General features: G+C 34.7%; 1 pseudogene; it reads right to left on the reverse strand.

The window, feature by feature from the left end:
* Nucleotides 1-1302: 1302 nt before the first annotated feature.
* LOC102975122 (BTB/POZ domain-containing adapter for CUL3-mediated RhoA degradation protein 3-like) lies at nucleotides 1303-1814 on the reverse strand (annotated as a pseudogene).
* Between the last annotated feature and the right edge of the window lie 12648 nt (nucleotides 1815-14462).

Genomic DNA, 14462 nt, shown 5'->3' on the forward strand with positions numbered 1-14462 from the left:
CTAGTTACTACAATAATCTCATCTGTAAACTCTGTTTCAAGGACCCAGAGGCTGAATTTACTGAATTACCAAAGGCTGATATAAGATAGGCAAGATTCCCCAGTATTATTGTGAACCGCGCCCCTTGGAGGTGTGGCAGGCCATGCTTGGGGACAAATTTCATTTGTAAGCAAAGGGCAGAGCCTCCACGGGCTTTGGTAAGTACAGCTTAGTGGAGAAAAAGGCTGAAAAATAAGAATATAAATCCTGTGATACAGCAGTTTGAGAGTCTCAAACTCAGATTTAATTCCTGGAATGGATTTTGTTCCTGGAATGGGAAAGCAATCAGAAAATGCAAGAGTCACGAAAGGAGCCATTAGCAGAGCCGAACAGTCACTGAAACCTTACATCTTAGGAACCCTAATGCCATCATGAAAGCCAAACTCCCAACTGGACATGTGGGAGTCTCTGCAAAAATCAGACCAAGAATTAATCAAGGCCACAAATGGCTTTCACCTTAAACAACGCTATGCATCAAAAGCAACACTCGGAACAGAGTTTTAGGAGTACAGGTCTCTTCTGCTTACACATCACTGATATGAGATGCAGCTATTTATCAAGAAGCCCAAATTCAAAACCACACAGTGGAAGAACTTTTGCCCAAACAATAAGATATTGCATAGTCGTAGAAGCATAGGTTCCAAAAGCTAGTTTGTTGGGGCTTGAAAATTGTAAAACTATTTTGGATTTTTTAACAGCTCCTTAGTTAAGAATGAACAGATAGTTCCAAAAGGTAGTAAACACCATCAACAAAATACTGCACAGAAAAGGTCTTATATACAGCCTACATCCATTCACACTTTTTCCTCTGAAAACTGAAATACCCTGGCTCCAAGTATTCTCACTTGAAAAAAGAGAACTCAGATGGACTTATACATCAACGGGGAAATGTATTCACCTTGGGTAAAGACAGAACTAAAAGAAATGTTTTATCAAGCAAACAAGGAAACTAGTAATATGGCTCATTTTAAAAGATGATTTCTAGACTCAGGGGAAAGAAAAGGTGCCCAGGAGCCTGCCAGGAGCGCAGCAGGGTGGCTGGGCAGTAGGGAGTACAGCTCAGGTCTGCTGCCAGTTCAGTTGTGGTGTTTAGCCCGGCGGCCAGGTGCGTGATGTAAATACAAGCTACCCCCGTTCTCATCCTCCTCCAGATAGTGGAGTCTTTGGCTGCCCCACCTGTGGACTCTAGAGTGCATAATTAAATTCCTGGCTATCCTAGACTTCAATGGGCAAAGTATTCAATCTCTCTTCATAAGTCCAGGCTTAAGGAAATTCTACTTTGGTCTGTTTCTTCACGGTGGTGTAGAGGATGAACATATAACAAAACCAGCATCTTGTAGCCTTGATCCTAAAAGGGTTAAGAGCAAAATTTGTCCTCAGTAACATCTTTTATGAATAGGACCTTCCATCAAAGCTCAGGGACAGGTTGTCAAAACAATTGAGTTTTTCAACAAATTGTTGTCAGATATGTTGGTATGTGAATAGTCGTTGCTACTTCTGTTATACAGAAATTATACAACTAGCTTATTTGAAGTTGCTGTAAGTTTTTCTTCTTCTTTGGAAGCGGTGATAACAGAATCTTTGCAGCAAGGCTCAAAAGTACCTTTGTTTCATAGGCCTGCCTGGCACTTGTCTATGAGGCCCTGAACTTTGGCCTCTGTCAACAGCTTCTTCATTTCCTTGTGGCTCTCAGACAATGAGACTGCTCCATCATAAAGGCAGTTGAGTATCTTACCTAAGTGATTCCTGCATTGTTTATTTGCATTATAGAACATATTTCTTTTAGTGTCAAAGTATAATCTATATCTAATAGTGAATAGTATTTTTGCAAACTGTGCAAAAACAAACCCATCGATGAGTTCATTAGTCTCAAATAACTAGGTAACTGGTGTTTTAGATGCTTTGTGTCGTGTAAAAATCCTTGGTGACTTGTTAAATGCATGTTTAAAATATTTTAATCACATCAGAAAAAAGTTGGTTGGTGTTTTTGTATGAATGGAGAACAGATTTTTTGTTATTTTACACTATTTTAAATAACGAAATATCTGACACGTTTTCAGAAGTGAATTAGATTTAAGTAATAAAGGAAGCTTATTGTTTAAGCCGTTTTCTCTTCTGTAAAGAGCTATAGTAATCTTTCCCCTCTTTATCTGACAGGCCACAATTAGATGAATATGTTTATTGTTTATTCTATGATTAGTCTCCAAAGCATTTGCTTTAATTATATAAAATTATTTTATATAATTAATTATATACAATTATAATTATAAAAGGAATATTTAACTGGACCATTAAAACAAGACCACGTGATTTAAAGAAATGCTTCTTTCTATGTTAAATAAGGATGATTTCAGCAATTAAGCACAGGATTAGCTCTGAGCTTCCTGAGAGCCAAAGAAACAAGAGAAACAATATGTATTACATAGTTTTTGCAAGCTGGTGAATTGAAGCATACCAGTATTGGCTGGAGTAAATTTATTTCCTGTTGTAGTGGATTATACACATATCAATTAAATTAATGCAAAGTGTTTTGAGATGGCAAAATGTTTACAACCAGGAAGTAGCATTAGATTCTATTAGAGAGAGAGACACCAATTCCACTAAACCATTGCTGCTAAAAAAAGATGATCATTCAGTGAGAAGAATGACACTGGTGCTTGGTTTGCCAAGGAAACTCTATGTAATGAAGAATCAGCTTCTGGTTAAAAGGTGATTGAGTAAAGAAGACTTCTTCAAAACACATCATAACAGAAATAGTGGCTTAAGGGGATTTTCCCGTTTGCTTGTGTTTTTCCTCAGTAGAGAAGACAGTTAGCAAGGAAGGAGGTTATATTTGATTCCACCATTTTGACATGGTAATACTGCATTCAAGAGAAGTTATCACTTACATCATTTCATTGTTATATATTTATATCAATGAATCTACAACATCTAGTGAACATAACAATACTGTCTTCCTTTGAAACTAAAGACAGCAATGTGTTTATGATATTGAGAATGTCATAAGCATTATGATAATAAGCACCAGCAGCCATCATCTCTTCAGCCACGTGGATGTCACTGAAGCATGATAAAATCATTTAGGAGGAAAGCCAGTCTGATTTACTAAATAGAGTCATGCAAATAGTGTTTCCTGAGAAACAAAATTTGATTCCATTTAAGAATATACAGTAGGTCAGCGTGGGCTACAAAACAAGGAGCTGTCTAAAGCAGTTCTCCAGGGAAGTGGGTTTAATGACCTAAATAATAACAAATGGTAATTAGCATACTAGCCATCTGTGGATACATACATGCTTTTGAAGTGCTTAAGGGCACTAGAGCAGCCTGTTCACTTAACTAGTTTAAAGATTCCCTCCCAAAGCCTTGTTTGTACCACTAATTTACACTCTATACGGAAAAAGGAAGAATTTCAGATATAAAGATAACATGATTTTAGGCCACACATTTCACAGAGTGGATCCTAAATCTATGGATTACCATAATGGAAATAGGAAAATTTAAAAGAATGAAAAATAAAGCTGAATAATTTGGACTCCAAAGTAGAATATGGTTGTTCTCTGCAAACAGATCCCTTGGAGCTTGTTGAGCTTTGTGGGTAAGGAAATTACATGCAGTATATTTTATTTACTTGGGCATGGCAGTATCTAGGGGGGCACACATTTTCATATTTTCTCCTAATGTATTGAACTATATGCTTTGTAGCAGACCTCAGAGAGCTGGCAGAGTGGAAAGCCAAGGTTTGTTGTACAATCCTTTTTGTGACAGCAACACAGTGTGAAAAGACATCTGTGTTGACATTGCCAATTGTGTACTACATGATCAAACCCTTCATATTTAAGCTTACTCCCAGAAGACATAGATTTCTCAACACAATAAGTAGCCAGGTGCCCACAAATCCTGAGATCCTAAAAATTCTGGCCAAGTTGATTTAATTCTGTGGTCTCCTGTTGAAAACTGTGTTGATTCACACTCATGGCATGATGATGGGGGATTGGAGGAGGGGAGAGCATCGGGGTGAATAGGGCTTGATGTGTTTGCTCTCCAATCAGTGTCACTCAATCAGTGTGCATAACAATTAGCATCTTATTATGGTGTTTGCTTTCTTCTCTTTTTGTACTGCATAATTTGGTACTTTATTATATCACCTCATGTTCTTCAGCTGCTTCATGTAGCATTCTTTTGGAAGTCACTTCTCAGAAAAACTGAAAAAGAAAACTCTAACCGAGAAGAGGAAGTTATCTATGGAAAACCCAAGTCCTCATTCACAGCTACTCATTCTAACTTTACACAAAAATCTCTCAAGTATGCTTTGTCTGTCTGTACCAGGTCAGAAGCAGCAAAACGGAAGAACCCATAATGTGTTACATAAGGCGAGTGGAAAAGGCATGTTGACAGTAGCAAATAATAACAGCTAACAGGGTAGGAAGAGATAAATAAGCTATACAACTTGGGTAGAAAAACTTTATAGGCAAACATTTTCTCAGGTTGCATTCTTAAGAAACTGATCCTTAAATTATGATTCAAGTGCAAGAAATTATGAAGAAAAGAGCAAGGAAAAGAGGAAGCAAAACAGAAAGGGTAAAAAACCAAGAAAAGGTGTAATTGCATGTAAAATTCCAGCCTCAGCCTCACCCCACGAGAAGCTACGTAGAATGCATTGCACCTCAGAGTTTGTCCTATCTCGAGGCCAAAAACCTTGGCTTTTTTGTTCCTTATTAGTCATTTACTGGTCTAGGGCCATGAGGGCTGGATGGCATATGGGGGAATTATCCTGTGTTCCAGCAGACAGCACACAGAAGCAGGGGGATGGGCTCACAGCACCAGTAAAAGGGGGTCTGGTTAGGCCATCAATTACATCCATCTCCATATGCCTAAGGCATTTAATGTCTTTACCAATCATTGAGGTCAAGAATTGTTCCTTATTCAATATCAAAAACAGAGGTCTATCTGCAATAAAAATCATTTAGTTTCATAATGAGGAACCTGAGTTAATTTAACTCAATAAATGCTCACCCCTACTTTTGGGGTCAAAATAACAAAGTAGGTACAGTAGAAAGACCATAGGATTCAGGAATTACAGGTTCAAGTCCTTCTCTACTGCTATTGGATACCTATATGATCTTGATGTCTGTCCTTGGTTTACTTTGTTGATATGAATGGCTTCTTTACACCCCAATTCAACAAATCCCATACATCCCTTTAAAAAAAAAACACCCACAATCAAGTGTCAAAGTGAGAGAGCAGTTGAAAATTCCAGAGTCTGACAAACAGAAAATACTAAATAAATATCAACTAAAAACAAAAACATAAATAGATTCAGCCAATATTACATTTGGCTGTTAATGACAAAGACCCTGATGTAGTAAAGGGCCATTTATCAAGAGCCTAATGTATTTTCAGACACAATATGATATGTTTTCCTAAATTTCTGAGATTATCCATAAACATATCAAGTTGCAAGCTTATAATGTAGTCATTTTTTTCTAATAGTTTAACTATGTATACAATTAACGTGAGTGATTGTTATTTCGATTGTCTGTATACTTAAAATGTGTCAGTACTTAGAGTTTATAATTTTCCAGAGAAGACTAAATAAATCCAGTTAAGGTATACTTTATAAATGTTTTAGTTTTAGGGTTTCTTTTTTCATTTAAACATTTGGGGGCGGGTTCTAGGGGGTTGTGTAGAAAAAAACCTTCCTTTTCTAATGTATTTGTCAGCATTTTTAGAAAGATCCATATTTAGATTTTTGAAGGCAATCCTGTATCTGCATACAGACAGCTGAAATCACAATTTTAAAACAACAAACCCTAATCCCTAGTGACTGTACATCTGTGTCACAAAACAATCACATAATCTGGCATGATTAAAAGGTTTGCTGATCAGAGCTCTACAGCTGAGAGCCAAATACGGCAAAGTATGATCTAGTTTTCTCCTTCACAAATGCAAATAAAGACTGGCACACAGACCAGAGAAAGCAGTTGTTCTTACACAATTTAGTTCCATACAATTTTGGTAGAAGAAAACGTCCAGTAGCAATAATTTCTTTGAAAACTCAAGTTTTCAGGCACACACCATTAAGCCAAAGTTTCCGATTTTATAAATATGTGCTCAAAATGAAAACACAGGATGTCATGTTTTACATAACCTGGAAAAAGACTTTAAACACTGTTATCCTCTACATCAAGTTAATAGTGAAAGTCTACGTGAAAATAGAAAAAAAAATGATGACTAGTATTTTAAGTAACCATTCAATAATAATACTGATGATGTAAAGATATTTGCCTGCTTGTAAATATTTTCCAGAAAGTAATACTGTCTTTGTCTTTGTCTCCATAGTATCTAGCCCTAGTCCCTGGCCCACAATTAGCATTCATTCAAGAATTTTAGTTGAATGGATGAATGTTGTTTGAATGGGTAAAGAAATACACAAACATGAAATGATTGTCAAGAAAATAATTCTAGGAATTATAGCAACTTCTGGTCTAATGTCTACAGAATACTAGAAGTTGCAACCACATTAATATAAATATTCCACTGGATCAAGGAGGAAATATATTTTAGCATGGCAATTATTTTTTAAAGATACAATTCATATTGTCATATATACCTGATTATAAATCTTGCATTCCCTTCCACAACTGTCTCCTCTGGGAAAAATGAAAAAGCAAAACACACTAAGGATGGAATTCTGATGTCATAAGATTGACTTCACTAACCCAGATATTTTCTTACTTGCTGCAGATATGGCAGCGATTTTGGATCAGGCTCAGATAACACAGGATACTGTTATTTGAATTTGTTCTTTGGCACAGCTCCTGGTATTTTTGATGTATCCCAGCAATGTCCCCAACAGCAAAGCTGAAAAGTCCTGCTGTCTGTATTTTTATTGAGATGTTGACTATAATAGAGACCGTTTGGTTAGAATCACCTGCACCTACTAAGGCTTTGGGTTTGAATTCTTTCTTCTTTCTATTTTTCTCCACCTCTTCCTTTTACTCTATTTAATCTTTTTTTTTTCTTGAATTTCATCCTTGGAGTTTTCATCCTGAAGATTTCCATTTCTGAATATTAAACCTTCAAGTTCTGTACGGTCTTTTCCAATATGACTTTCTATATGTAACTAACTAAATTCCAAGTGGCAGGACAGACTGCTTAACAAAGTGACACATATTCATTCTGGTCACTGCAAAGCTCAACTGTTCCAAATGTATGCTTAGGCACTAAAATGTTAGGTGGGGGTGGGGAACCAAATAAGTAAAGGAGGCACTGAAAGACACAGTACCCCCGTAATCCTGAAATTCAAAAGCACCTTCTAAATTAACTGTGCCCCAACAACTGTGTTTCTTATGAGTTAAGGAAACCTAATCTTTGTTTTCATAGGAGCTCCACTTCAATTTGGATTATCTTTCAGGGAGATAAATCTCCTGAGGAAGGTCCAAATGACATTTTATTTTAAATTAAGATTAGAAACAATGACATTTTATACTCTTAATCATGTGTTTTTCAATAGATAATTAAAAAGGACACCATGGTTTTAACATTTAGCTTATTTTCAGAAGACTGAAAAGGGTAGGAAGCATTTTATTTAACAATGGTAGCACTTAGAGACAAAGAATTTTATCTGAAATCTAGTATCACTGACTGTTGTAATTTTTGCCGAAACATTAATCTGCAGTGAGCATTCATGGAGAATTATTTCTTTGAAACAAGCATCTCTGAAATCCTCAGATGCATCTAGTTTGATAATACTGTATTTATATACATGTCTGTCATTCACAATTCTAATGAACCAACAGGTATATGTATATACAAAGAGACATAATATGCAAGAATGAGAGAAATTTATTATTTGTCAGGTATAAGTAATGTCAGCTATTGCTTGAACACTTTACATGTGCCAGATACTGTACTAAGTGTTTTTACACACACGTAGGTAATCACAACTTTTATCTCCATTTTATATATGAGGGAACTGAGATGTGGATATGCTATGTGGTGGAATTAGGGATTCAAACTGAGGGATGCCTGAATCCAAAAACATATTTTTAAGTCACTAAACTTGCACTGTACAATATGATAGCTACCCACCACACAAGGCTGTTGAGGAATTGAAATGTGGCTAGTATATATTGACATGAGCTGTAAGTATAAAATGCACACTGGATTTCAAGCATTAGTATGAGAATAAGAAATATATAATACATATTTTTTTTTACAGATTACATGTTGAAATGATATTTTGCCTATACTGGTTTAAAGAAAATATATTATTTAAATTACTTTCACCAGCTTTTTTCTTTTCAGTGGGGTTACTAGCAATCATAAATTGATTGACATGTACACAGTGCTGTGTTTAAAATAGATAACCAACAAGAACCTACTGTAAAAAAATTAATTAATTAAAAAATAAATAAATTACATATGGAGTTCTCATTTGTGGCTTCACTATATTTCTACTGGATCATGTTGCACTAAACTACAGTACATAGGCTCCATTTTTCTTTGACAAATTAGGGAAAGACTCAAAACTGTTAACATCCTGCTTAGTGGGCCTTTACCTCTTACTCATTTTTGCATCTCTTTCATGGCAGAATTTATTTCTTCACTTTAATGTAGTTATTTATATTGTATAATATAAATCAAAGGTCCCAGAAGTCAGGCTCTGAGTTTCATCCTACAATACCAAGGAAAAGGGAAAGGAGCTTTAATGTGAATAACAATCTTTTAGGCTTGATAGCCCTGTCAGCCTCCCCTCCTCATAGGCTGTTCTCTCATCACTTAGAATGGAACCAGGAATGCCCTCATCAGGATTGCTCCGGGGTGGACAAACTACAGCTTGCGGCCAAATCCAACCCACCATCTCTCTTTTTTTTTTTTTTTAACATCTTTATTTGAATATAACTGTTTTACAATAGTGTGTTAGTTTCTCCTTTACAACAAAGTGAATCAGTTATACATATACATATGCTCCCATCTCTCTTCCCTCTTGCGTCTCCCTCCCTCCCACCCTCCCTATCCCACCCCTCTCGGTGGTCACAAACCCACCATCTCTTTTTGCAAATGATTTCTTATCTAAACAGTCACACATATTCATTTAGGTACTGTTGAGTAGTTCTTCCAGAGACATTTGACCCTCAAACCCTAAAATATTTACTACCTGGACCTTTATAGAAAACACTTGCCAGTCCTGAAGTAGCTGATGCCACCATTTAGAGCTGATCCCTTCCTTCAGCAACTTACATCTTAGGGAACAAACACACTAGAATTACATTACAATCTGATGAAATAACAAACCCTTTTAAAGCTATTTGAAACTCCAATTTGGTTCACATTGTGTTTCAAGGATGCTTACATTTTAATAATCACTTCTAGAATAAGAACCCTGGAATCCTTACAAGACTTTGTGATTATCTCTCTGTTAAGATATTGGGGCTGAGAAGAAATTTTGTTATGTCCTCTATCCTGACACCAGCTGAGGCCTAGAAAGTTCAGGATTTCAAGAATTAAAATGGGCATGTCCAAAATAGCTGCTATAATACTTCCAAGAACAGAGAATTCACTCTGGAGAAAATGAAGGATGCTTACGTTCTGGGGAGTGAGCTCTTTAAAGCCACTTTGCTATAGAATAAAGGGTAAAGAAATCAATACAGATATAATATCATTACTAATGTGACCTGTAAATACAAGGCTTTTTGCATTTTTTATTTTATTTTGCACCAACTGGGTCATTTGAAGGTCATAGTTAATGAGGGAAATTCTCATTTTATTTAAGCACATTTGTTTGTGTTGATATAATCAATTGACCTCAATTTTCCTAGATGTGGCAGACCAGGTGAAATTAAAGCTATTCTTAAACAAGGCATACTTTGCACCAAGGCTAGCGAGAAAGGATAAAGAAACATTTACTCCTTACTGATGCTTCCACAACTAGCTATCATCAATGTTTCAAATATCATCTTTAGAGTGAACACCACTGTGACAAGTACTATGCATACACTTATGTAAAAGTGAGCCATAAAACAAGGAAACAGGATAGGAGGATTATAGAAACTTTCAAAGATTTTTATAAAATTGTGCAATGAACTATTTTTTTCTGAGAAGCGTTTTTGAACAAAATATGAATTGAGGTATTTTCTACAAACATATTTGCACTCCATTATTAGAGGCTGCTTATTTGCTCCAAAGGAGAACTAGAACACACTTAGGGGATATCAATTTTAAAATCCAATGAAGGCACTGAAATAGTTGAAGGAAATGTCTAGTGAAATACCTGTCTTGGTAAATAAAAAATATATTTTTTTTATTCTGAGAATCTAAGGAGCTATATTATTTAAACAATGGTTTTCAAATTTAGCTAAGCACAAAATGACCAATTCGTGGGCTTCCCCGGTGCCGCAGTGGTTGAGAGTCCGCCTGCCGATTCAGGGGACACGGGTTCGTGCCCCGGTCCGGGAGGATCCCACATGCCGCGGAGCGGCTGGGCCCGTGAGCCATGGCCGCTGAGCCTGCGCGTCTGGAGCCTGTGCTCCGCAACGGGAGAGGCCACAACAGTGAGAGGCCACAACAGTGAGAGGCCCGCATACCGCGAAAAAAAAAAAATAAATAAAAGACCAATTTGTGTACAAAGAAAAATATTAACCTTTTATTTAAAAGCAAGAACATTATTAAGCTTTACTAATATTGAAGCATTAATTGATACTGACTGACACTTTGCTTCATTCCTACAGGTCACTTACCAGAAGAGGTTATCATGAAGAAAAACTGAGAGTTGTACAATGTAGAGATGTTACCAGTGGTATACTCATTCATACATTTGCCTTATCATATTGTAATAGATTGGAGTTTATATGCAATTCATAAATTTGTTTTCTTAGTCTGAGTATTTACAGAGGCCACAGTGTATTTCTCAATTGCAAATGACAAAAATAAAACTCAAACTACCCTGAGTAAAATGGCAGACTTCATTTGCTCAGTAACTGGGAAATTTAAGGATGAAACTGGCTTGACTCCAATGTATGCCATAAGACTCTCAATCTCTGTCTCTACATTTTCATGCTCTGCTTGTCACTATTAGTCTCTTTAAATCACCCTTATTCTCTTGTGCTATAGACAAGCTTTCTTCACACAATCAGAAAGATGCCCACTGGCCAACCAACTCTGTACCTTATAGCTACCAATTTTAAAGAGAAAGAGATCAACAAGTTCCCACCTTCCATGTGTCAAATCTAATGGAAGGCACTTACTGACTTTAATTTGGTTAAAATAAATGGTGCTGCCCACGAAACTCAGAATATATGAAAATAAAACACCCCAGTAGCATTTCAGCATGTATGTCAAAAATCATGATGTAAAAAGAGAAAAAAATCCAAATGAAAAAGCTTTGCATATATTTATTCAGTCAATAGTCTAAGCTGTACACACACAAAATTTGGAATTTGTTAATGGGGATTTACATGCACAAACTACTGAAGTGATACTGTTTTCATTAATTACACTTTTTAATGGCATTCTATAGAAAGAAAGAAAAATGTAGCACTATCTTTCAGATATTCTCATGAGTTCTATGGATTGATTGGGGATATTCCAACACAGGAACTGTTTTCATGAAATTATTTTTTAAGATGATTTATTTAGAATATACTGACATGGATTTTCTATATGTTTCTTTTTAATTATGAATCTTTCATTAAATTTTTTTTCTTTCTGGAATGGATATTGTTTTCTGGAAAAAAATGAAGAGTTGGAATTTAAAATATATTTTAGAAAATGTTTTCACGAAATTATTTTTTAAGATGATTTATTTAGAATATACTGACATGAATTTTCTATGTTTCTTTTTAATTATGAATCTTTCATTAAATTTTTTTTCTTTCTGGAATGGATATTGTTTTCTGGAAAAAAATGAAGAGTTGGAATTTAAAATATATTTTAGAAAATTTCTATAGTCCCTTCCAATTATTAACACTCCAGGATTCTATACTTTTCCTCTCTTCTGTCTCCCATAATCCTGGTGATGATTTAAAGATTTAGTGTTTCAGACTAGTTGCATTCCTAAGATCATTCTTCTAATGTAGAGAAAGGAAATAACTCCCCAGGTTAAAATTTTAAACCAGTAAATACAAATCACGTTCTATCTTTCTAAAATCCCCTGGAGAGTCTTCACTGCATGCATTTACACAGGTATTATGTGAGTAAACAGCAGAAGATTCCACTTTTTAAAATATCTGAATTGAGAACCAGGATTTTTGAAATCTAATAGCTTCTTTTGGTCCACGTGAATGTCTAATACTTTGTTAAGCTGCTTCCTATACGTGAAAAGCATTAAGAGAGAGTACATCCTATCAGTTCTGACCTCAAGGAAAAATTTTTTTCTTTCTTTTTTTTTTGCTTTATTTATTTATTTTTTGTTGTTGCTGTTTTTGCTGTTGTGTGGGGGGGGTTTTGCTTTATTTTTATTGTTTGAGATTATGAATGCTAATGACTAAACTTATAATTGTAACCATTTCACAATATATGTAAGTCAAACAATTGTGCTGTACACCTTAAGCTTATGCAGTGATTAATGTCAACTATACCCCAATAAAACTGGAACAAAAAGATCTAGTATTATTGTGGGACAGGTCTTTCTAAAAATGAAACAACTATCAAGTTTGGTTAGGATTCTCTAAGCTAAAATAAAACAAATTGTATCATTTTAACTGGTGAGAAGCACATTTCATAGACAGCTTTTCTTTCAAACCATGGGTGAAATCAATATTTATTTGAATCATTACTTGCTTTTAAAAATGGAAGAAGCTATAAAAACTTAGGTATTAGGCATATTCGGTTTATAAAGTATGCCATTTAGTTTAATTCACATGCACATTCCTTTCTTTAAAAAAGGGGGAAATGTAATATTTTTTTGTACCATATTTTCTTTTTTTGGGGGGTGGGTGGATTTTACTAAAGCATTTGGCCAGGAATATATTATTAAAATAGCTATAATTAGCTTTGATGCTATTTCAAAATTCAAGACAATCACATATGTCTTTAAATCCAAAATATTATTTTTCACTTTTATGAAATGTAAAACATGTAAAATAGCCATCCAAAGACAAATTTGAAAATCGAGATTGATTACAGAGCTATTTTTTACAAAATTATAAAAAATATTAGGTGAAAATAAAAGATAATGCTTATTTTAGGAACTTTTGTTGGGAATGTCCTTTCTAGGGAGATGTAAAACACAGAATTATAAAGGTCTGAAACATTTGATAATATGATTGAGGAATAATACACCTTAAACAATGTTCCAAGATGTGTGACAACTGGAGAAGTTTTTCAGTTCAGCAAATGTGTCAAATTATATATAAAGTGTTCATATGAATCAATAATAAAAAAGTAAACATCCTTAAGACTCCTCAGTTGAAAAAAAGTATATAGGTAGGCAATTCATCAAAGCAGAAATACAAATAGCCAATAAACATTTGAAAAGTTATTGCATCACCTTTTATGTCAGAAAAATTTTAACAAAAGCAATGACATACCATTTTCACACTAGATTGAAATGATAAGATAGATGGTACATAGTGCTGGAGAGGGCATAAGATAATGAACAATCTCATACACTGATAATGTAAGTTTATATTGGGACAGGCTTTGAGGAGCAACACGATCTGTCAAAATATCAGATGTACATGTTTTCAACCAATTATTTTTTCCTTGCAGAGATTTATCTTAAAAAATACTTGCATACATGTGTTTCTCATGACACAGTTTAAAATTAGTAAATAAAAAAACCCCAAAAAACCTGGGAAAATGCTATAAGTAATTTTAAAGTTATTTATAAGTCATACCATACTTTATCTAGAATGACTTTAGATAAGTATGGTATGTCCACACTGGAGAACATATAGCAGCTATGAATGATTAATATTGTCCAACTCGACATAGAAAGATGTATTTTGATATATGGTTACATGAAAACAGCAAAATGTAGAACAATATATTATAAAATAGTGTTCTTGAAATTAACCAAATAAAACAACCACCACTCTTATAACTATTTTTAGATTTTTTTTTTAAAGGCCTGAAAGGATATGCACAGAAGTAACAATAATGGCTACACCTGGGGAGGGAGAGGCTGAGGTAGAGAAGAAACTTTCATTTATGTTACATGATTCTCCAGTAGCTTGAATTTTAAACAATAAACATGTTTTACTTTTGAAATAAAAGAGTATTTGCAAAGTTTTTATAAAATAATGGTGTAATTCATTGCTAATTATAATCACATGTGCTTTAAAATATGAATAGTCAAAATAGAAGTCATAAATGAAGGCAGGAATACTGCTTTCTCAGGTCAGTATCTCAGTGCAGAACTAGTTACCTTTGTTTTGAAACACTGACAGCAACTTATTTCCCTTTCTCTAATTATCATAGGC

This window comes from Physeter macrocephalus, chromosome 9 (assembly GCF_002837175.3).
Source record: "Physeter macrocephalus isolate SW-GA chromosome 9, ASM283717v5, whole genome shotgun sequence".
Lineage (NCBI taxonomy): Eukaryota > Metazoa > Chordata > Mammalia > Artiodactyla > Physeteridae > Physeter > Physeter macrocephalus.